Below are 15,048 nucleotides of genomic sequence, written 5' to 3' on the forward strand. Positions count from 1 at the left end.
AGCGGTTTTGGCCTTAGTAAATCTGTGGATAGCAAAAACACCAGGTTTAGAGCCCGGCGCTTTTGAATACTCCTTGTGGTGTTTATGGCACGGCAGAGGTTCTTGCTTTGGTCTGGTACCTCCATACCTGATAATCCGTGAAATTGACCCTCCTAGGGTATCATCATGAAAGTCAGTGATCAACAGCTGAACCTTTAGTTGTGCTAAATAATACATCACATTTTGACGTTCTTAATATATATTGAGATAGAATACTTGGTCTATATTTAACTACAATAGTAGTTTTCCCGAGTTGACCTGTGAAGGTTATTTGGGAAAGTTGCCATTCCTGCTTGGTCTGAGTAGATGGATGATTTTGACCACTGACCAACCATCCATATATAGCAACTGGACAAAATCAAATGTCCTCATTTGGGAGCAAGGGGTGAATGGGATTCTGGACACACAATCACATCTTAACGTCACTGTGAGACATGTAGGTGATCCCATAGATGGAAACCTGTCAGTTATTTATTTAGACTTCAATTCACTGTCATGCTGGCTATTACAGGTCTGTGTAGTGCTGTACTCTGTGTTACACAGTAGCACTGTACTTTCTGATATACAGGGCCTGACAAATGCAACCTTTTTTTATATTATAATCTAAAAATAACTGTTGCAGAATGTTTCTTTATTCAAGCATCAGTCATGCAGGGGAGGGTGTGCATGCGCTGAGTGACTAATGATTGGCCTGGCGAGCGATAAGTCTACTCTTACCAATGTCGGCCAGTGTCACCGAAGAGCATTGTTCTGCTGCCCTGATGACTTTTTAAATAAAAAAAAATTATTTCCAGAATGAAAATATTCTATAGCTGCAATGAATGTCGATAGAAAATCCTCATTTTAGAGGGGTCTGTATAAATAGACCCTTTAGCCTGTAGTTATTATACTATAACCATAACTACAAATAATTGGAACATCCTATAAGTAATTCTGACTCATTTGCATTATACTATTCAACTTTCTCTGAATATTAGAGAGACTCCCTGAAATAGCGGTACTGGTAAAATCCCCTTTAGTATCTGTACCTGTAAGTGACGTTAGGTGAGGGCGGAAGTGTGGTTCCATGACCATACAGGCCACCAAAACAAGAAATTAGTGCCCTCGGGGGCATGCTTCGCTCACCACGTTTCGGGCATGGATTATATTCCCCTCTATGCCCATTTGTGAATGATGTTGGACAGTAACTGAAGTCGTCTGGGTACAGATGCTGAAGGGGATCTATCCACTTCCGTAGTGGTTGTGGCTTGGCAGTATGGGCACAACATGTCATGTCATCATTCTCTGGCCACCATGGAGGAAACATTGGGGTTGAGCGTCTGTGTACGCAACCACTTTCACCAATACGCTTGCTACACTCCCATAACACCCCCAAAAGAAGCACCATCTCCGTGTGCACGGTAAGCCATCTCCCTGTAACTGACCCGAAACGCCTGCTGCATTTTCCATACGGTTCTCTGTGCGTGCATCTGAAATCGCAACTGCGACTCTGTACGGTCACAATCAGGACTCATGCGCGGTGCCACTTTGTCATGTGCGCAGTAGCAGAAAAATCATTCCACGGTGTCCAGCTCTCTCAATCAGGCCCAATGCCTCAGTTGTGCAATTTATTAAGCATCGAAAACCAAAAGTTTCCAGATATTGGCTCTGATAGCTTCAGATGGTGTTGCCCAACTTTCCCCTATGGATCCCTACTCAGTAGGCTGGAGCTGTTTGTGATGCCCATCGCAATTTTCTTGAAATGCACATAAGCGGTTTTACTGGCCAGGCCAAACACCCTTAGGCCCTATGTATGCAATGTAACGCTAAAAAAAATATATTCTTCTCGCTGCATACAGTATCTGTAATTTGGAATGGTACAGTACCTTGGGGGGCTATTCAATATGGGATATGAGTAAAAAGTAAAGTGATACTGTAGTGGTTTCAATTCATAACCGGTTCCGAACCCGGCCAGCTTGAAACAATTCAGATTGGCAGGGTAAACAGTGCCAGCCATCCAGAGAAGATCCCTCTCCGTCTAGGCTACTCCCATAGCGGGAAAACAAGTTAACTTAGGAGCTTGATAAATTGCGCAGCAGCAGGACCATACACTGTACGGAAAAGGGAGCATTCTGCAAAACAAGTTGATTCTCCCATATCCAAAATGCTTGGGATCAGAAGTATTTTGGATATCAGATTTTTCCATAATTGCATCTCATAATGAGATATCTTGGGGATGGGACAGAAGTTTAAACACAGAATTCATATACACCTTATACACACAGCCTGAAGGTAATTGTATACAGTACTTTTGCTAATTTTGTGCGTTAAACAAAGTTTGTGTACATTGAAGCATCAGAAAGCAAAGTTGTCACTATTTCAGTCGTGCTTAAAAAAAATTCGTATTTTGGAATATTTGTATAAGGGAAACTCAACCAGTATTGTGTAAAATGCAGGATAGCTCCTGCATAGGACACTTGGTAAATAGCCACTTTAGTGTGAATAATTTACAGAGCCAAACAGCTTGATAAATAGTCTTTGTCTCCATTAAATGTGCTCAAGGAATTACAGCCACCCCCATGTTTGAGCCGTTAGAGAGAGATCAGAAAAAGGGGGTTATGAGTTATGAAAAATGTTACGGGATGCACCCATTTTGTCTTGCCAATGATTCATTCTTTATTTAATCAGTAACCTGAACCTTACATGGTTAATTAGTGGGAATGTTTGCTTTATTTTAGCCATAACTGACTTTGTGGTGTCATGGTACTTTACACAGGGCTGTAGTTGGTATCCTGACCCCCTTATACATGGTGTTTAACTGGTGTAACTGTTTCCTGTCCAGACAAAAATAGTGGTCATCAATGCGATTAAATTGCCTTAAAGTGGACCAATCAGTGTCACATTTACAGTACTCCACGTCTGTCTCCAGATGACCGTGTACTTATTACAGACATTTGTATTAGAATACTGTGGCAGGCCAATGACAAGAATACTACAGCTGTACAGTACAGTGGGTATCAATATTGGAATCTATGGTGACACCTTAACTTCAGAGACACCTTTCACCAGTAACAGATGAATCCGTATTGTACTCCCCCAATGTTATTAATTCCAGAGTAACTAGAGACACGTTTGTTGTACTATGTTTTCATGTTCTGGTAAATTTGTAGATATGGAAATGAGAGTAATTGGGGTTGGGATGAGCTGAATAACGGCACCAGAGACATGACAATAAGCTGTGAGGAATTGTCACACATTACACCCTTTTATCATGTACTGTATGGATCAGACTGCTGCATGTCTATAGCTTCCTAATCATTTCTCATCCTCACGTGGTGTCACAAAGATTAATGTTATTTTGCTCTGTTTATTACTCTGGACCCCAGCAGGTCAGACGTGTGTCTCATTTTAAAGTGCAACTAATAATCTCAATAAATCTGTTCTATTGCCTGGCTGAGGATGAATTGTGCTGTCTTACTTTGCGCACTATGTTCAGTCGCTTCCGGTTTGTAGCCGTGTATAATACCACAGTCCTCGCTCCTGGTGTACTGTGCGCAACACATATCCGTTTTGCTAGAGATTGCTATGGCAGCACTCTGGTGGCAAAAGCTGCAATTGCACAAGTGATGTTGGTTTATATTGCCAAAATTTTCACATAATTCCCAAAATTCTTTGTAACTGACCCATTTTCTCTGACTACATCATGTGGAATAGTGTCTTGATGGATCACAATCCGCCTTGTGTCACATATACTGAAGTAAATTAGAATGTTTTGAATCTATTCATTTTAAATACTGTTCTTCCATGGTGTGGCTGCAGCACAGTACAAAATTCAAAAGGATCCACACCAACTGCCACCCTAAAGGCTGCCAAACGTCACCGTCCGGGATTTACTGGCAGTTGGTGTGGCTCCTCGATTTGAAATGTTGACTTTCAATGTAAAAGAATGGATGGTAAGAATGACAGATAACATGCAGACATAGAAGAATGGCAATTGGTCAATAATGAAAAATAGGGAAAGTCAAGGGACATCTTCAAACCTGGGAGTGGTTCTTTTCTGTACCCCATCTACAATGTTTTGTTATCAAGAACTCAATAACTGGGACTGGGCTTAAAAATTAGGGACAGGTGACTATTATTATCTCTGCATACTGTATATCAGCCATGTTTTCATGTTACTTCAAACACCTTGGGTCATAAACTAGACAGTGTCCCCCATTAGTAGAAAATGCATTTACATTACGTGCATGCACATGTGATGTAATTAGATTCATTGGTACATGATCTAAAATGGTTAAATTATGTTTCAGTCCTGCACTTTTTTCTTCTTGAATGTCTGTGTGTAAAGGGCCCCATACATCAGGCAGCCGTTTCACCAATTTCCCGATGTGACCGGAACCGCCAATTGGTGGCCATCGATGATTGGCAATCGGATTGGGGAATCCGTGAAACTCTTCATGTTAAAAATCATAGATTTGCTCATCACGATCATATTGTGGTCGGGATCGGTCAAATCAGGGACATCTAACATGTTGGTTTTCACCGATGCACCTACCCCAGTGTCTGGGGATCTGGGAATTGTCACCGATGTATGGGGACCTTAAGTTGGTTGTTTTGTTAAATAGATATTTGACTAAAGGGGTTTTCCACCTTCAGGTGACTTAATGTATGCTGTCCTGCAATTTTTCATTTAATAGATTGCTTTATCTTCAGATGTGTCCTCACTGATCTTTGCTGCAGTTGCGTCAGTTTCTGCTAGCGCCAGGCGTCTTTTTTGCGTCGTCTTATGCCGAAAATGCATCTAATGTGATGCGACTAGGAAGCACCAGGAGACTGCGCTGATTAAGATGATATGTGACACTCGTATATCTGTGTGTGACTGAGTCTCTCAACCAGCATGTAAAGTGCTACAATGCAGCGACCACGGCTTTTTTCCACGCCAAGTTCTGTTTACAGACTCAGTCACACACAGATATACAAGTGTCACATATCAAATGATTCAACACAGTATTCTGATGCGTGTTAGTTGCATCAAATTGCGACTTAGGGTGGGTACATACCCGCCCAATGTGGTCGATTTTAGCCGAATCGGAACGACAAATCGGGCATATTGTGCAGTATGTACACCCGGTTTGCGCGCTGCCGCGGTCGCATGCGATATCATGTGATTGGCCGTGCTGCACAGCCAATCACAGAATGTCGCATGCGGCGCCGTACATATTAGTGAAGGACGGAACAAGTGATTGTCCTGTCGTTCATTAAATCGTGCAGTGTGTACCGGCAATCCTGCGATGTCCAGGGTGAAGGCAAATCGCCCTGAACATCGGCACGATTGCCGGTCTTTTAGGTGTGTACCCAGCCTTAGACACATTTTCGGTAGAAAAAGTCGCCTGATTCTAGCAGAGTAGCACGGGACCTGACGGCTCACTCACACCAGGCATACCGCTGCATGGTGTAATCTGGCTACATGAGCAAGGACACATCTGTATATGACTTATTTTTCACATACTTTATATATGGGCTATATTATATAGGGGCTTTGTGAAACTCTCTAAAAGAAACCAGAAGATCAAACTATGTGGTTAGTAAAAGTTGCAGGATGGCACATACAGTACAAGGCTATACATGAAAGGTGTCTGAGGGTGAACCCCCACCTTAATTATGTGTATAAAAGTCACTTGTGTAGTATTTTATTTCAATTTTTCTGATATTGACAAATTGGCCCCAGGTTTGATTTCCACATATCCACTGTGTGTTTATATCAGGGCAATATCCCATTACCTTTTTAGCTTTTCTATTAGGTAAAAATGTAAAATAACAAATTTTTTCCCAGGAGAGAGAAAGAAGGTCTCCAGCCTTTAACCTCCATATAGCCAGCTTCCCAGAAAATAATGGAAGCGCCCTGCAGCTTTTCTGTCAGCAGGAAGGAATTAAGGTAGATGCAGATTCACTTCCATCTTCTGGTTCATCCCATGTCTTTTCACTGCCATTGCTCCCTCGTTAACACAGACATTGAGCAGAAGCATTCCTCAAATATGTCATTATTGGTAATCTAAATGTACTGTCATGCATGGTCATCCTCACCTATGTGTCTGTAGTGTAAACCATCTTTGAGCTAAGATGTATAATGTAAATTTCACTGTGAAGGCGGCCATTTTGTGGTCTGAACCAATATTCATGTAACTTCAGCCCATCAATGCACTGTGGTGCCAGTGATCTAAAATGACTGTTTTCAATTTATGTAGGTGATCTGTGACCTGTAATAGGCTGATATTAAGTCTCCATGCTAGCGTGAGACTTTGAGTGTTTGGGTACTATGTGATTAAACAAAATAATCTGAAAGTTTTATCTTCTAATGTATACACAGTACAATTTTCCATGGTTATCTTGTGGATATTTTATTACTAAGGACCTGTATGATAACTGTCAATCACCATAGAATATATTGTAATAGTAGGAATCAAAATCCGTTCATCTCAAACACTGCCATTACAGTCCAGGTTTTAAGGATAGCCATGCTTGAGGCCAGATGGTTAAATCAAATTGACTAAGGTATTAATTAAGTCACCTGTGCTCAAGCATGGATATCCTTAAAACCTGGATTGTAATCTCAGGAGTATGGGAAATTCTGAACTGAATGAAATGAAGTATTTCTTAGCTCAGGCCTTACTGAAATTAATTCAATAAATAGACAGATAAGTAATTATTATCAGACATGGTGGGCAGTGTGGCGTTTGCTGCTGCTGTAATTCTTGGTTCTAATAGATGAAAACAATGCTTGTGCAATTTTCTATGAAGAGATCCGTTATTTTGACAGCTATTTTAGGTCTTTTCAGGTACAGTATTAGCAGTCTTGTGACTTTGGGGGTGATGTATCAAGTCTTCGAGAGATTAGAATGGAGAAGTTGCCCATAGCAACCAATCAGCTTATAGCTATAATTTATCTTGCATAGTTCAAAACATGAGTTAGCAGCTGATTGGTTGCTATGGGCAACTTCTCTATTCTATCTCTCTCGAATGTTTGATACATCTCCCCCTTTGACTGTTCAGTTTACTATACCCCAGCTAGTCACACTAGCTGGGGTATAGTAAAGGGGGCAAGTGCTTTGGCTCCCGTATCCCTAGTAAGTAAGTCTGGGTTGAACAGACCCTATTAACTTTTATGTCACAAGAATACAAGAGATCCCTTGTTACAAAAATAATAGTCTCATTTTTCATTTGAAATGCAAAATTAAACTTTCAAAGTAAAAAAAAAAAAAATCCAACTATACTAGCGGTGTTTAATACCCTGTTACACTTGTATCTCAGCATAACTGTACTGCTGTGTCCTTACATTTGTCGTACTTTCTATACATTTTTAAATATTAAAAAAAAAACACAGGCAAAATAAAAGTAGCCAGTTGTAACAGCTGTGCTATATTAGGAAACGTTAAAGGTACAGTGCCCATTTCATGACCTCAAGATTAAAACATCAGAATCAAATTTAATTTATCAGTCATACGTCAACATTAATTTGCAGATCAAACAAGTTTAAGATGAGAATCGAATGAAGAGTGATAAATGATAACTGGTATATAATGAGGACTGAATGATGAGTGATAAATGATAACTGGTATATAATGAGGACTGAATGATAAGTGATAAATGATGACTGGCATATAGTGAGGACTGAATGATAAGTGATAAATGATTGGCATATAGTGAGGACTGAATGATTAGTGATAAATGATAACCGGCATATAGTGAGGACTGAATGATAAGTGATAAATGATAACTGGCATATAGTGAGGACTGAATGATAAGTGATAAATGATAACTGGCATATAGTGAGGACTGAATGATGATTGATAAATGATGACTGGCAAATAGCGAGGACTGAATGATGAGTGATAAATGATGACTGGCAAATAGTGAAGACTGAATGATGAGTGAAGTGATGTCAGACGGCTCATGAGTGAAGGGTATCAGAAATAATGAGAGATATGAATAAGCAATGATTAGATCTGAGACGTCACTACATCACATTTCACTCAGTTATAACTATACAGTAATCACATGGACCGCCAAGGAGAGACGCTCGCCAGTTATGCTTTCCCCAAGGTATATATCCAGCCAAGCTGATGACAGTTACTGTATTTACATAACACTATGACCATCTGCCTATATATTTTTGTTGAATAAGTTATGCTTCTTTCTCCCTGTACAGGGTATTCCATTATTATTTCTCTGCAGATCATTACAAAATAGATCACTGTTGCCACCTACACTCTTAAGTCTGAGTGATGAGAGATGCCTGATGCTATACTGTACCACATCATGCATTACCCATCAGTGTGACCTATATAAAAGAGACATTTTTGTTTCAATAGATGGCAGTCGTCTGAGTTGATGATGTCTTAAAGTGGACACTGCACAAAAGCAGAAAGCAGTAATGTGATATCTCCAGTGATACTTTCTGCTATCAATTCAATATTGTTATACACACAGCTCACATACAGTATGAACCAACAGCAATATACTCAATATATGTAATATACAGTAAGACTAATCTGCTTGATCTTTAACCTGAAATGTCCCTGCTAATTTAATGTAGATCTATACACACAGATACAGTATCAAGCGAAGATAATAAAAAATATATAATACCATAATCTACATTTTCAGTATATCCATATTCTATGCACTAATGTTTAGCTGACAAAACAAAACTGTTTATTATAACTTTGTCCTAGTGCTACTAGAGTGTGTGCAGTCTGGTATATAATCGATCATGTCACTGTATAGACATAATTGATCATGTCATGCATAGAACAGCCTGTATTGATTGCTTGAGTAGTGAATCAAGCTCTAGAGACAGGGAGACCTGCAGCTGATTGCTCTACAATCTGTTGCAGACCTCAGAGGGGCATAGAGAGCCTACAGAATATAACTGCATGGTATGTATTTCTTGTGACCATCTCCACCTTCTAGTCGCATTGCTGTCTGTGCACTTGCTTGAAGCTGTTCTGTGTCTTGTAGATCTATCTGGAGTGTTACTGTCAGCTGGGACATGGGCTATTTGTGTCTTGTATATTCATTATGTTGGCCACTCTCTCTTCCAGGATGTGGATATCTCAGAGCTTATGAAGAAGCTGGATATACTTGGAGATAATGGGGTAATTTCACAACCTCTCCTCATTCTCTAATTCACGAATGCATGACGGTTCTTGTCTAGTCACCATGTTTGATTCTAGTGGATTTGTTGCTCTTACAGGACGACAGGACCTAATATACACAAGCTGAATTTCCTAGCGTGCTACCAATGGCATTCACAAAAATGACATGTTTGCAATGATCGTCATGTGTTGACAGAATTTCAGTGATTTGACATTTAATCACATTTTCGAAGATGTGAAGATGAGTGGAAGCTTTTGTTCCCTGTTTACATCAAAAGCGAGGGGAAAAATTTAATGAGGTGGGGGTGCAGGGGCGGAGTTTATGGACAGGGGGGTGTTTATTGGTGTGGTTTATTAAGATGTGGGTGTGGTTTTAATACAATTGATACCCACAATATTTTATAACCTATTTCATCACTTTGAAGTTGACTAGTAGAGCGCCTGTAGCAGTCAGACCTCCGCAAATACCAGTTTTGCTAATGTATTGAAAAGGCCATGCTCGTGTGTCACGTGCCCATGGGATGTACCCTGCTCGTGTGTCCCATTACCTCTGTGCCCATGGGATGGACCCTGCTCGTGTGTCACATGTACCCTGCTCGTGTGTCACATGACCTCTGTGCCGATGGGATGGACCCTGCTCGTGTGTCACATGACCACTGTGCTCATGGGATGGACCCTGCTCGTGTGTCACATGACCTCTGTGCCCATGGGATGGACCTTGCTCGTGTGTCACATGACCTCTGTGCCCATGGGATGGACCCTGCTTGTGAGGTAAAGGAACAATCGGTGCTATTTTTCAGAAGGAACTCCATTCCTGGACCTTTCGTTAACTATGACGTAATGTCCAAGGCCAAAATGTATTTTCTATAAGTCAAGTTTTATTTTAAGGCCCTTTTGAGTGCCTTTTTTAAGTACTGTATATAATAATAATATATACATATATATATATATATATATATATACTGCATATATTTATTTTATTTTAAGATAGAAGAGAGGGCACTCACCGTTGCAGCAAAAAGGTCTGAAATATGACCGAAACGTTGGACACTGTATTAATGACACTGGTGGTATGTAATAAATAACCTTTTTTTGCTGCAACGGTGAGTGCCCTCTCTTCTATCTTTCCTTGCATATACAGTGCCTTGCAAAACTATTCACCCCCTCCCTTTGCATTTTTCATGTTTTGTTGCCTCACAACCTGGAATTAAAATGGATTGTTTGAAGGTGTGCATCTTTTCATTCACAGAACATGCCAACTGTGAAGTTGTGTTTTTTTTATATTGTGAATCAAACAACATTTAGGATAACATAACAGAAAACTTCAGCGTGCATAACTATTCACCCCCCTAAAGTCAGTACTTTGTCGAGCCACCTTTTGCGGCAATTAAAACTGCAAGTCGCTTTGGATAAGTCTCTATGAGCTTGTCACATCTTGCCCCTAAGATTTTAGCCCATTCCTCAAGGCAAAACTGCTCCAGCTCCTTCATGTTGGATGGTTTCCGCTTGTGAACAGCAATCTTCAAGTCTGACCACAGATTCTCAATTGGATTGAGATCTGGGCTTTGACTAGGCCATTCCAACACATTTAAAAGTTTCCCCTTAAACCACTCGAGTGTTGCTTTAGCAGTATGCTTCAGGTCACTGTCCTGCTGGAAGGTGAACCTCCGTCCCAGTCTCAAATCACAGGCAGACTGAAACAGGTTTTGCTCAATATCCCTGTATTTAGCACCATCCATCTTTGCCTTGACTCAAATCAGTTTCCCAGTCCCTGCTGCTGAAAAACATTCCCACAGCATGATGCTGCCACCGCCATGTTTCACTGTGGGGATGGTGTTCTTGGGGTGATTGGATGTGTTGGGTTTGCGCCAGACATAGCGTTTTCCTTGGTGGCCAAAGTTAAATTTTAGTCTCATCTGACCAGAACACCTTCCTCCATACATTTGGGGAGTTGCTCACATGCCTTTTGGAAAACTCAAATCGTGTCTTCTTATTTTTATCACTAAGTAATGGCTTTTTTCTGGCCACTCTTCCATAAAGCCCAGCTCTATGGAGTGTACGCCTTCACATGCACAGATACACCAATCTCTGCTGTGGAACTTTGCAGCTCCTTCAGGGTTACCTTAAAACTCTGTGCTGCCTCTCTGATTAATGCCTTCCTTGCCCGGTCTTTGCGTTTTGATGGGCAGCCCTTTTGGTGTACTTCATTTCACTAATTGTGACTTCTGAAGGTAATTGGTTGCACCAGAACTTTTGAGTTGGTTTATAGCAAAGGGGGTGATTACATATCAACATGCCAATTTTCAGAATTTTATTTATAAAGATTCTTTTTTATATATATTTTTCTCATTACACTTCACCAAATTAGACACTTTTGTGCAGATCCATCACATAAAATTCAGATGTAAAAGAATAATAAATGACAGGTTGTAATATAACAAAAAAGGTAAATAGCCAAGGGGGGGTGAATACTTTTGCAAGGCACTGTATGTGTAGAGCACATTAAGGGAGATTGTGGCTATACTGTTGCACCCCGGCTGGATGGAAATTTGCTAGTGACTGCGCGCTCTACATGGACGTGCATAAATCAGTCACTATTGATATAAAATAGTGACATTCTTGGGCTTAATACTGTGATAAATAAACACCCTGGTGACGCATATGAGGAGTTTGTCCGTTTTCATCCAGTGTAAGAAATGTGTTTGTTTTTCAGAAAGCAATAAATCATCTATAACACATCCCTATCCTACCAGTACTCCATGCAGAATTAGTTCTAGTTACTCATATACAATACAGAGAGCATACTAAAGAACTCAATGCAAGCAATTTAGTGACTTACATTACACATATCATTCTAGTGTCCAATTTAAAATTAATAGGGGATCAATTCAATTAGGTGCAATGTGCGGGCTACGCCGGCAATGTGATGTTTTTTGGAGCGCTGGCAAAGGCACCCAACATTGCCCATAATTCGCCCTTACATTCTGCATTTAGTTACATGGAAAATGGGCCTCAGACTGCACACCCTGAACATATATATATATATATATATATATAATTGGAGGTGCTACCTGTGGAGACCATTGATATATACGCAAAAAGTGCACAACTCCAAATTAACTGATTATATATAAATAGATAAATTTTTGCAGTAAATAGAGGTTTTTGACATAATCCTGGCCAAGGTTATGGGCCTACTCACCACATCCGGGTAACCGCTGTATGGTAGGTCCCTAACAACATACTAGGGTTCAAATCCAGAGCGCAGGACACCCCGAAACTAACCCAGCTAAGCCACCCCAAGGCACCGCTTGTGTATATATCAATGGTCTCCACAGGTGCAGTCTTAGACCCATTTTCTAGGTAATCCAATCAGTGATTTGCTTTGCACACCTGAAAGCTTGACACACTTTCCACTCAGACTAGCACCCCTACCACATTGGTTTAGAGCATGGAGTCTGGCATTGTAATATGCATACCAGTCAGAGGCACAATATGGGTAAGTCCTGCAAATATTTAGACTGTGTAGTGCAGCTTTGGTTCATTCTTGGGGCGTGGGTCCCCCTGGATTGCTTTGGTTGATCTGCTTCAGGCACCGCATTATAACACATTTTTCCTTTACAACACATTTTAACGCTTCACTGTCTGTTTTTTATATATGTATTTCACTTTTTAATTTTTATTCTTTATATGCAGCTGCGGCTGCTCTTAACTATTTCCTTTACACTTCAGTTTTCTTATTATTAAGGTGCCTTGGGGTGGCTTTGCTGGGCCAGTTTGGAGGTGTCCTGCCTCTGGATTTGAACCCTAGTATATTAGGGACCTACCCTACAGAGGTTACCCGGGTGTGGTGGGTAGGCCCATAACCTTCCCCAAGATTATGCCAAAAACCTTTATTTACTGCAAAAATGTATCCTGCATTTAGTTCCCAGCCCGTATAGGGGCCCGTATTAAAATGCAAATGATGCACACCGCACATATCTCATACATTGTGCCAGATCAAGCTTTTGCACATGGACATATGCTACAATAAGCCTGTTTGGATACTTATTTTGTGTGCCTAGTATAGGGTAGGCTCACTTACTGTACTCACTGATCATGCTAACTATTAGCAAACCAGGTGCGCATATATGGTACCATCTCAAGATGTATACAGCTGTGCATATTTGCGAATATACACCTTTTTTTTTACATGCATGCTTCTTTTGACCAATGCACACCCATTCTAAATATAACCATACTTGCAATCTCTTGCGGAACAGCCACTGTAACATGGTGCAAATTGCTGCTTTAAACAGCTGGGAGGGGGTGGAAGGGGGGCACAGCAGCAATGACACGTTTGTGGCACCACGCACCCCTGCCTATAGAACATGGATGCCCCCTCCGGAGCTCTCCCAGAGGGGGCTGGGAAAATATCGGCAACTCTCTGCATCAGTCCCAGATGGACATGTTCTACTGGGGATACCCATTTCCATCTCAATGTATTGCTATAGTGCAGGGATGGGGAACCTCAGGCCCGGGGGCCGTATAAGGCCCCAGGAATCATTTGGACTGGCCCTTGGAGCTTTTTTTCTGCTAGCCTCATCTGGCTAGCTGGGTGCCTAGAATGGCACCGTGCAGCCAGAATCTATTCAGCAGTGCCGCCAGGAGCGTGCTTAGGACGCTTCAGACGTTCACGCCGCTGCCCTTACAGCTCCCCGGAGCATCCTGAGGATGCTCCAGGCATTGCTGTAATCACCGGAAATTGTGGCCACGCCCCTGTGACGGAGGGGGAGTGGCCTGCACCAGGCCCGCAAATAATGTTATCTATATCAAAATGGCCCTCGGCAGTAAAAAGGTTCCTCACCCCTGCTACAGTGTGTTTGTGCACTACACTGGCTGTGTCTGACTGCACAAGCCCCAACATTCTGTTATGGTTTATTTTTTTCTATTCAAATTTACATCATGATTTTGAAGTGGACAAAGTCCATGAAATCCAGGTGAAAAGCTCTCCAGTGTGTGTTCCAAAGATATTAACGATATAATCTATTTCATCTTTCCCAATAGTTCTTCTAATGAAAAAATAGATACAATATAACAGTAACTGACCGTGGGTCAGCGGTCCTCAGCCTTTCATGAGTCATTGGAGTGACACAAATCCATGAGCTAAAGTGCGGGGATGAGATTTAGCTGGGGATCATTCTGTTTAATATCACAGTTGCAGCCTCTGATCTCTTGTATGATTCCCAATAGATTGGAGGGAGCACCCTCAGGCTGACACTCATGTCGCAGTGACAGGGTAATAAGTCACATTACTAGTCAGGTACAGTCTTTACACAGAGCCAGATTATACAGGACCTGTGTATGGAAAAATACATCTTCAGCCACAGCTTACAACTGTAACCTTCATTTACCAATTGCTTTTCTGACCGGTACAACAAAATACTCAGGGGGAGGTCTAGAACTGGTAAACGGGAGGGCACGGGCATAGGAGCCAGCTCTATGGGTGGCATGGTCAAATTGTAATGAATGTACTCCTGCAATAGGTAAATATATTGTATGTATTAAATGCATCTATTTATACATTTATTAGCTTGGCATTGTGTTTCCTATGAGTCTGGGACATTGCTATCTACTGTACTAGTTACATTATTACCTGTGTCTACAGACACACACTGGATGCAGTCACTTGGGGGTTGATTCATTTAGGAATGATGCAGACAATGCAGCACATCAGCCGTAAGGTAGCACAGAATTGCGTATTGTAATGTGCACCCTATGGGGGTGTGATCTAAATGTGCATTTCATCGATCATTTAAATATAAGCATGTAGCCGATCACTGTGAATATTGACAACATTATTAGAACATGCACTATAGAGGAAAAAGGGTGGCTT

At 41.1% G+C, this 15,048-nt stretch overlaps 1 long non-coding RNA gene across 2 annotated transcripts in view; it reads right to left on the reverse strand.

The window, feature by feature from the left end:
* Window positions 1-15,048, reverse strand: part of LOC148442717 (uncharacterized) — a 37,009-nt gene that overhangs the window by 4,220 nt on the left and 17,741 nt on the right. The gene's annotated exons all lie outside the window — the stretch shown is intronic.

Source organism: Taudactylus pleione, unplaced genomic scaffold, assembly GCF_031769625.1.
Source record: "Taudactylus pleione unplaced genomic scaffold, aTauple2 ptg001408l, whole genome shotgun sequence".
Classification (NCBI taxonomy): Eukaryota; Metazoa; Chordata; class Amphibia; order Anura; family Myobatrachidae; genus Taudactylus; species Taudactylus pleione.